Source organism: Dreissena polymorpha, chromosome 1 (genome assembly GCF_020536995.1).
Source record: "Dreissena polymorpha isolate Duluth1 chromosome 1, UMN_Dpol_1.0, whole genome shotgun sequence".
NCBI classification, from domain to species: domain Eukaryota; kingdom Metazoa; phylum Mollusca; class Bivalvia; order Myida; family Dreissenidae; genus Dreissena; species Dreissena polymorpha.
Window position 1 is genome coordinate 194,987,975 of NC_068355.1, and position 10,254 is coordinate 194,998,228.

The following is a 10,254-nucleotide window of genomic DNA, read 5'->3' on the forward strand; positions in this document are numbered from 1 at the left end:
AATTATAAAGCGTTACAAACGCAAAACGATTGAATTATTTGGAAAGTTCTGTTGTTATATTTTGTGACATTACGAGGATTGTTGACTATCAATTTGAAGCATCAAATGACAAACTTCAAAACATGCAAAAATCTGTGAACAAGTCCCTTTAACTTAAACCACACTACATAAATAACATCAATTATTGCTAGTACCGCTGCTGCTGTTACAACAACCGCACTACAACAACTACTGCTACAGTAACTACTGCTACTGCTACCACTACAACCACTCAAAAGGTTGTAAAAGCTGCCATAAAATAATATGAACTAAGATTTGACAATGAAAATGAACACACAAGTGCGACAAGATAAAAACAGTCTTTAGAAAGCGTATCACCTTAAAACGTGTGAAAGCGTATCACCTTAAGCAAGTGTAGAGTGGAACGCTATTCATCATTAGTCCGTGTAGGAAGAAATTTGCGTCGTACAACTCCATATAAAACAGCAAACTGCGTATGTACGCTTGTCCGGCACAGGCTAATCTGGAACGACACTTTTCGCACGTGCATTAAGTCATGTTTTCCCAGGAGGTTCATATTTGCCCAAAGATTCATCAATTGTCATGAACAAACATTCAGTGCGTTTTGTGTTCGCTTAATGCCTGATGTTTGTATTTATTAAACATTGTTGAATATAAATGTGAATTACCGATGTATATTTTATTAAATAATCGTTATTATATTACTAAAGAATTATGTAAAGTGGTATATTTAATGATGATGCGATGAGAGTGATTATAACTGATGGTAACTGATGATAACCGAGGATAACTGAAGTTAACCGATGATAACTGAAGGAAACCGATGATAACCAAAGGTAACCGATGATAACCGATGATAAACGAAGCAATGGAACTACTCTTCCGAGAGAGGGGCATTATTTTCTCTTTGATTTCGTTATTATTACACCGAACAAGAATGTTGTAATTTGATAAATACATTTTAATAACCATATACCGTTAATAACATAATTTTCGATAAAACAACCGTCACAATGGCGATTCAGTTAATTGCGTCTGTCAGATCTTGTCCATATTGTAACTTCATCATCGATGCACATTTTAACTAAAAAGCCCGAAATGATTACTATTCGGAGACGGTGTTGTCAAGTGCAAGGCATGTATGCATAACTAAAAAATCTTAATCACACTTACAGGTCAGTTGTTGAATACTAGTATGACGATTCAACAGCTGGACCTACTGTAACTTCCGGATTAATCTGGAGATGTAAAATGAATAACTGAAAAAAACTGAAATATTTACTACCCATATTATAAAGGTATTAATTCAATCATGTATGACAGTAACCGTTCAGATCTGGAACATATACTGTGTTGAAGAAATCGGTTGGGCAGTAAAGGACATACATATATAAATATAGTTATGCGTCTGCAAAGAATCTGGATTGGAATAATCTAATTTGGAGCGTACGTCTATTTCTTACAAGGCGTTTTAAATAGGCTGAAGAGTATCAAAGCTGGACAGACACAGAGGAAGCGCGTTATATTTGACTCGCAGAGTTCCCGGGTTTGAATCCTACGGAAAGCTATTATACTTGACATTATAATTATTGCAGAGTACTACCCACATGACAGTTTTTTCGATAAAATCATTCAACGACATTTGCAACAACAAAAACTACAACCTCCGCGCAGAGATTTTACTGGAATCAGCATAGCTGGATCGAAGTCCTGCCTCCATAAATAACCACTTGATATAGCCGAGCGACGTGGCACAATAGTTTACCCGTTGTAATTTGTACGTGTTTTTTTATTTAGGTATTTTTTATGAACCTTAACTAATTATAAACTATTTTTTAAATACAAAATAAAATTATACTACTTTTCATATAGAATCATACAAATAATCCTTCCAAATCTGGTAGGATGTTCTTGTGATGGCAGAGATTGTATGTGAGAGCAAGGAACGACCACTCTTCGTGAAGATTGTAAAAATATGTTTCTCTTCGTCTCTTTCGCCAATATGGATGTAACCACTGATAGAAGTTTGGTATTTTGTGGATCTTTTTAACGGACAGTTTTCGTATGTATTAATATTTGCTTTAATTTCGCGCTGTCTCCGTCAAACTTAGTTTTCACTGCTTGACATATAAGCGGATGCTTGAAAGTCTGTAGTGTACCTTGAATAGTTTGAAAGACGTCTAAACACACCAATAACTGGCTCTACATAAGAAACGAACTCTAGAATGTCTCAATAAGCAATAGGCTATTGATGCAATGGAGAAACATAATAAAAATGTTTAAATACAATACGTGGCATCGTACGATTAAGATGCCCCCCTAGCAATTCTATGAAACGGCACAGAATGAAGACCTTCGTCTGCATTTGAATTACAAGAACATGTCAATACATGTTGTAACTTTTATGTATACATGTACATGCAATTATATAAAAACTATAATAAAGTTTATCAATTTGGCAATACAATTAGAACCACCTTAACCATCACCACCACAACCGACACCGGACCACCACCCACAACAACACAAACACAAGTGTACAAATGTTATGTTATTTATTTTGTTAACGATGCCCTGACCATTCTTAAAACTCATTTACAGTTTATACATTCATTCGAATGAAATATTCACAGATTAACGAATTGTTGAACTTATTGGAACTTTCCTGAAAATTTACGAAAACAAAAGCAAACAATAACTACCGACATGCACTAGTGAAGTACTTGCAACATTGAGTGTTTCATCAATACAAGGATGCAGGATCACGAGGCTTTGTTGGGTTCCCAATTAAACGTTTATGGATGTAAACACGCCGGTAATCGGTGCATTTTAAAAAATAACCTTTATAAATCAATTTTTCTAAAGAATTTCAACGAATTCATAAAAACAGATTTAAATACTGCTTATTGCAGTGTGAAATAAATCATTATTACTTTATTTAAAAAGTATGTGTTTTTGTTTAAAAATGCATTGTGTACTGCACGGTTATGCACTGATATGCTTAACGCAACGTGAAATTTTGTCACCGATTTCAGACCACGGACTCTAGATGACTCAATATACGCTCCGTGTTCAGACGTATTAAAGGATGCATCGGCACAAACTGCAATGACTGCAATAACATTTGTCTTTTATGCACTAAAGATTTTTTCGCATATATTTCTTTTTTTTCTTTTTTTTGTGCATACATTTTATTTTTGCCATATAGTAATACATACATTCATATACAATTCATGTAAAATCGTGCAACATACATAGCAAATAATAAACACGTACATGTAGGGTGTGTATAGCCATGGGAGTAGTAATCCAAAATTTACATACATCACATGTTTCAAATTCAAATTCGGGAAAATGAAAGAAAAGAAAAATTATGTATATACTTCATAGATTGAAGATTCACATTAATGGATATTAACATAGTTTCGATCATATCCCATTCCTGTTTAACTATAAACATATATTTGTCTTTCATTTTTTAAGCAACAAAAAAAAACAAAGAAAAAACAACAATTTTGGTTACTTATAAAAGTAAAAGTAACAACATTGGTTAACTTACAAAAGTAAAGTAACATAAAAGTAGAGTAACACATGTATGTGTGTATATTTTTTTTCTATTTATAAAGTAATATGCACATAAGGAAGATGAATTGCTGAGTTGCATTATGTGTATTAAATTTAAGGTGCAGATTTAACAAACTGCAGATGTGATGAACTATACATATATATGGTGTTATGATTAATAAGGTAGTTGCAGGGGATGTCTGAAAAAGTTTTGACTAATGACCAGTTATTCGGTTTTTCTTCTGTTTTTATTGTAGTTTTGTATATTTCGAATGTTTGTTACATGCTATTTACAAATCCAAATTTTGAGGGGTTTCTATTTTTCTTTTGACAATCGAAAATGTACCGTTTAATATCAATTAGGCATACAATGTTAATATCAGTCAGTTTGGAATTTGTAATCCCAAGTATTAGATCCTGACATTTCAGCTGAGTAAGTAAGCTAGGTCTACTTCTCTTGATGATTTCAACAGCAAATTTAACAATTTCTTGGGTAAAGGGGCAGTACCAGAACAAGTGTGTTATGTTTTTTTATTTAATTATTACAGAATGTACATAGATTATTGGCAACAATGTTCATCTTGAATCTAATAGATTTTGTTCCCAAGATTCTGTGGATAATTCTACACTGCAATCATCTAATATATGTATCCCTAGTTAAATTGAACACCAGTGTATATACCTTTTTTTAATCTATATTTACAAATTCTGAATTCCATATTTCAATAACTTGAGATATTTGAACAAATCAAGTTCTGAACGGTGTGCTAACATCCTTCCAGCATATAGCAAGACTGCCACTGATTGTAACGCAATATGCGGCTTAAATATGTGGCTTAATGGATAAAAGATCAAGCCTACGAAACAAGAGACAATGGCGTGAATGGAATACATGCGTGTCATTGTGTATTTTTGTAATCTTGTTCTCCATCTGAAATTTAAATATATGAAGATCATCGTATTTGCTAGTAAGGTAATTCGGAAATTTAACACTTATCCTTCCCAGCCGAATGCACTTCCCATACCTTACATGCCCACTCATTTTGGACCTAATATTCACATCTCTCATATTGTCTAGCACTCCAATTGTCGAACAATCATTGAACATTATTTTTTTAGATGCATTTCTGCAACATTAACATTCCAGTATATGTGCTTTTACCATTAAAATTACACTTAATCCAATTCCGAAAGGATCGCATTATAATACTGCAAACTTTTATAGCAATTTTCAAGCCTTTCTTTCTCCTATTGCAAGCCTGGTATAATTCTAAAGATCGATATGTTGTTTTCATTAATTTCAATAAAAGGGCACGTCATACGAATGCAGACCCCAGTACAAACATCGTTTTGGCAGCCATATTTCGACAAAGCATTTTTCGACAAAAGCCCCATACAACAGAAAACGCAAATTAAAACATTTCTTGTTCATTTTTTTCTAACTTAGAATGCAATTGACGTCATCAAAATACTCAATACACATATAGGATGTAAGAAATAGCCGCATAATACAAGTCTCATATTGTTAAATGGCTGTTATGCAAGAAGAGTAAAAGAACTCTTTAGAAATTACGCACTACAGAGGGATACTCGATGTTTTAGTTGAATGCAACCTAAGATGGCGGCGTTTGACAACGCATTTTGTGAACGCACATGAAACATGCATTTTAGTAACGAATATAACTTCTATAATGCAATGAAAAAGGTAAATATGTGTTTCTTACATGTATTTATATTCAATTACTATAAATTTACGATGGTCTTATTCCTACAATGTCAATTTCTCAAACAAATGAATAGTAAACTGTACATTTTTTCAAGAAAGATGAATGAGTTGCTCCCCTTTTCTTTAAATATCTAGTGTTTTTCCCAGGAGGGCAAAGGGGCATGGCGCATTACTTTCAAAAAGGGCATTGTAGCGCGCAGTTTAGGCAAACAAGGGCAAAAACGTTCCCTGAATACCTGAATTACGGGGAAACATGTAATCGCATCAGAAGCAGTTGTGGAAAAAATAACATATAAACAAGCACATTTAATGGTAATAGATGTATTTCACTTACTATGATTTATATTAATATATTTACCTTGCAATGTACATTTAAGTTCCATGCTGTTTCAATAAACTGTACAGCACGACAAACATAACAAAGCAATATATATGCATATGAATCTGATTATACACAGATCCACTAACATATAAATGAAACCATGTTTGTCTTATCCCATTTTCTAACAATAATCTCGACATATGTTTAAATAACATTGCGAGTAAATTGATCGCTAACAGTATGCAAACACTCGTTTCTGTGACATACATCCAGCGAGTAGATGACAAATAAATAAATATTATTGTTGCTATCTAAAACTTTTTATGTATCGTTGATTATCACAGACATTTTATGTATTCCTTCTTAATGTATAATCTCCATCGTTAATTCGATCGTTTACGACGTTATTTGCCATTTTTGCCAAGTCACAATTTAATTCTGTATAGTCCGCCATGTTGATAAAATGTCAAATGATGTAAGCGACAGGTGCGCATAGCAACGTAAAATCGTATACGCGATTCGCATTTTGTTAATAAGTATAAGTCTCAGTAATTATTTCAATAATTAGATCTATTTATCTTAAAGATGAAAACAATAAAGAATAAATTTGTTTGTGATTTTAAATGTAATAATGCGTAAAAAAATAAGTTTTGATATAACTGAATAATGCATGCAATTCACAATTGCCACGAGAATAACATCGAGTTTTTCATCAAAAGTCTCCGAAGTAATGATTTTATCGTAAAGTAGTACACATTGCCGAGCGAAAAGTGCGCTTGGTATAACATAGCCTCCAGCATTATCGATTGATACTGACACGGGGTTATTCATGCATGACTAATTCACAGCTTTGGAGCAGTCAGTAAGACCTACCTATAAATCGAGCACTGTTAGAGATTAAATCTGCTCAATTAATATAGTCGATTAGACGTGACGTCTCTCGATAAATCAAGCACAGTCGGAGCGTCACAGACAATCAAGGAAGCAATAAAGATGTTATCGATAAGGGTGCTTGGCGAAATTTGCCTTTGAAAAAAGGGCGCGTGGCGAAATTTGCCTTTGAAAAGGGCAGCGTGGCGATCCGGGAGGGCGGCGTGGCTTTTCGCCACGCTAAAATGGCCTGGGAAAAACACTAATATCGTTATGTGACCAAGTGCAGAAATGTGCCTTATATCGATGATTTTGTTTACATTAATCATGTGCAATGCGATGAAGGCAACGAAGTTGTTTGCCATTGCATTATCTTAGACGCAACCCATTTTTCAAAATTAGGTTATTGCTTTTTTAAATGCAAGATTGAAATAAACACAACCCATTCACATTTAGAACAAGTGTGTCTTTATGAATGGTCAAGATGTATGTGCACTGTTAATCACCCTAATTAAGTTATAGAGATAACTTAAACACAAAATAAAACAAAATGTCGATTTTAAACGTTCTGAAAGCATAGAAAATATTATAAAAACTGTATATAATTAGAATTAGGTTATAATCAAAGAAAATTTGCAATCACCATTATAGCCTCTTTTCCTGTATATTCGGCCACTTAAGAGTGAAATTGACTTTTTCTACTGAAAGAAAAGATTTTCAGCACAAGTGAGACATTCAATTAAACATTTAATATCTTCTTCACAAAAGTATGGCAAAATAATTTACATCGCACATATTTCCTTAGTAACAGGCCGATTCTAGGTGGGCACCCTGGCACCCTGATTTGTTGGTATCTTTCCTATCTATCTGTTTAGTCATCATTTTTGTAGGAAAACATAACACTTTTAAAGTATTTTGGATATTAATCATTAAATAAATATGCTTAAAGACTAAAAAACACAAAAATACTGTTTCAAAATGAATATTTTCAGAATTATTGGTGTTTACGCAGCATGTGTAGCCATGTTTACTTAATTTTTACCTAAATTTAATTTTTCCCTTAAAAAATATAAAATTCACATGTTTTTAACCAAAATACAATGTCTATGTTATAAATATTTTTAAATAAGCATAACTAACAAAAGTTTTATCAGAAATATGTCATAATTACCAAAATAAGGGGGTGGCCAAAATTATAGGGTTGGAAGAATAGATAGGAAAGAAGGTTATTATATGAAAATTGTTGGAATATTGATGACACCAATAACACTAAGAATTTCATGATAGATACTCCCTTTAGAAAACTGTTATCTTTTTGATACCATAAACTATTTCAAATTATACAAAAAGATTATTGATGAAAATAAATGAAAAATAAATCCGCGAGCAATACTTTTTACTCATGAATTAAGTAGTCATAAAGATGGCTGTGTTGACCGATACTTTGCTAGGGCGGCCAAAATGCCATAAGACCCATTTTGCATGAAGCGGCTATGAAATGGTCCCTTGAACAAATTCCCACAAAAATTGCAAAGCAAAGCAGAAAACTGCACTTTAGTGTAAACACAGCAATTGTATTGCCAATGGCAATGGAATCATCTCCCTTTGTTGTGATAACCCTAACCCTATGTTGCCCATGCAAATTGTTTATGCTACTTCTGTTTACATGCACTAGAAGCTCTTGCATGGCAAAACAGTGTGCAATTTAAGAAATTTGACATATATTTTATGGCAATTAAATAGCTCCTTGAAGGTTAATCGTTTAATGTTGATATGTGTGGATTAGTTCAGAGATTATGTTAACTGTTTTTGACGATGCTGAGAAGCATCGTCTAAGTTATCATACAATGAACAAATTCTTCGCAATGGCGACCTATGTAAAAGACCGAGCCAGTCCGATTGAGATAGCTCGATTGTTCTAATCGGCATACCTCGCTGATTATCATTGATAAAGGTATAGGAAGCTCAACCAGAGCTCCAGATAAGATTTACTCTAAAGGGTATTTCAACCCCTGATATAATTGTCAATGCGTATTTTACTCCTTTGTTTCAGCCATAAAGGGTAAGGAATATTTGGGGGTATTTAACATTTCCATAGAAAACGGAAAAAGTAAAAGGCGTGTTTAATCTAGAAATAGTATTATCATTTGTTATTTGTAGTATTAAATTCAAACAGAACATGACGACATGAACAAACTTTCTTTAAAAGATATTCCTGCAAGTTGCTTAAAACGTCCCTTTTTGATCCACAAACATGATAGGCAGCCATTTTTATTATAAGCTTATTTTGATTGACTTACCTTTGATTCAAAGGTAAACTGACATTAAAAACTTAATTGGATTATTGGTTAAACCGGTTACGCACTTTAATCGATTTAAAATATGTACCAAGATTTGTAAAGTGTTTTGTTACGTACTGAGCCGATTTTGAATGCGTTTGTTTATTTTTTCAATGCGTAAATACGCAGATACGCTTCTTATCTGGAGCTCTGAGCTCAGCTATAAATAGGACAGCATATTCTGGGATAAAGGTTTAATAATAGTTTGAAAACGTTCATTTTAAATCAGTTATATTCAATCAGGGTTGGCACCAAGCGACCGCCCCCGGTTTTAACCGGCAGTTTTTACCGGTTAAAACTGCCCCGGTCATTACTCCCAAAGTGGTCATTACTGGTCAATACTGGTCGATTGAACTTTACCCCCAATTTTGATAAATATTCCATGCCTAATTAAACAATATTGATAATATAAATTAAACAGACATGTTGCCAATAATGTCTTAAGCTATTAATACCCAATATTTTATACCTATTCATGCAATTTGTAGGCCAATATCTCAAAATTTTGCAAATTAGTCAAAGTTGGTCAATTGGATTTTTCTGGTTGATTGAACTTTTTTTCAATTCTAATGAATTATGAATGCTCAGAGAAGTTCTTGATTTTGACAACAAAAATGTTTTCCAATTGAGGGTCTACTCTAGACTCTTCTTTTCAATTATTTGTTTCTTTTAATAATCATTTCTTATTATGTTTTTTACTTTTATATCAATGGAAATAAAATATTTTTTCACTATTTTATGATAAAAGCACTCCTCGCACCCTCCCGAACAAAATCAGTTAGCAATGTTGGTTAGTTGATTTCAATTAGATGATTTTTGTAGACATACTTTGAGCACCTGATAAGGTGTTTTATGGCTGAACAGGTATTAACGCATTCATAGTATATGTATTCACAGAGTTGTGTTTACCTTTTGGGAAATAATTCATTCAGAGCTAATTATTTTTTCTGTTTCTAATACTCAGTTGATGTACAGAGGACACTTTGGCAAGCAAGGGGCGCAAGCATTGAAGGCAAGAGAAATAGAACCTGAGCCAGATGCTGAACATTTATGGACCTCCCTACTGTCTAGGTGGAAGTGGCTGTTGTTAGAACAGTTATACATGTATAGTGACCAGCAGAAATGTTACTCAAGCCAAACACTTTACACTATAACGGCCCCCTCCTATTTAGGTGGAAGTGACAGTGGTTGGGATAGCTTTTTAGTGAGCGGCAGAAACGGAATCCAAGCAAACACTGGACCTGAAATGACCTCTATCCTGCCTAGGTGGATGTGTTTGTTGTTGGAACAGTAGTACAGTAAGCAGCAGAAATGTAACGGAAACCAAACTCTTGACCCCACACTAACCTCAAGAATTAAAAGCCATGTCGTGTCAGGTAAGATTACATTCTTATCAATAACAGCTGCAGCCT